The sequence below is a fragment of the Herpailurus yagouaroundi genome, unplaced genomic scaffold (assembly GCF_014898765.1).
Source record: "Herpailurus yagouaroundi ecotype Mexico unplaced genomic scaffold, PumYag 185, whole genome shotgun sequence".
NCBI classification, from domain to species: domain Eukaryota; kingdom Metazoa; phylum Chordata; class Mammalia; order Carnivora; family Felidae; genus Herpailurus; species Herpailurus yagouaroundi.
In genome coordinates, this window is record NW_024412416.1 from 3,945,372 (window position 1) to 3,945,948 (window position 577).

Genomic DNA, 577 nt, shown 5'->3' on the forward strand with positions numbered 1-577 from the left:
TCAGAGGCTTAACCAACTGAGCCACCCAGGCACCCCTGGAGATTTAAAATATTGTTAATTTTTAGCAACGGATTGTAACATATTCAAAAAGAATTCCATGAGTCCACAGTGATACTGGAAAAAAACAGAGACAGAAGACAGGACGCATGTGGGCTGCTGGACACAGAAGGGGTTGAAAGCTCCGCTCCCCTCCGGAGTGGTGACTAGGACACTGATGGGGAAAAGGGAGCCCAGGGGAATCCTGTCGTCCCCTCCAACGTGGTCCCTGGGCCTTGTCCCGGGCCTTGCCCCCGTCCCCCACCACGCAGGCAGGAAACTCCAGGAGGGACAGCCTAGGGACCTGCCCCTAGTACACGTGGGAAGCGCCGCGGCTGGTGAGGAGGGGTCCGAGAGAAGGACGGGCCGCGGGCCGGAAGAGGCGCTGGGCTTGCAAGCGCGGGGCTCGCACAAGGTGAGCAGGGTGACCATCCAGCAGCGCAGTACGCGGATCCGCGCGGCCCCGCTGGGGCGGCCGTGCGCGCCCCACCAGCACTAGGGGCAGGTCCCTCGCTCCGGGCCGCTGCGGGCGGGGCGGAGC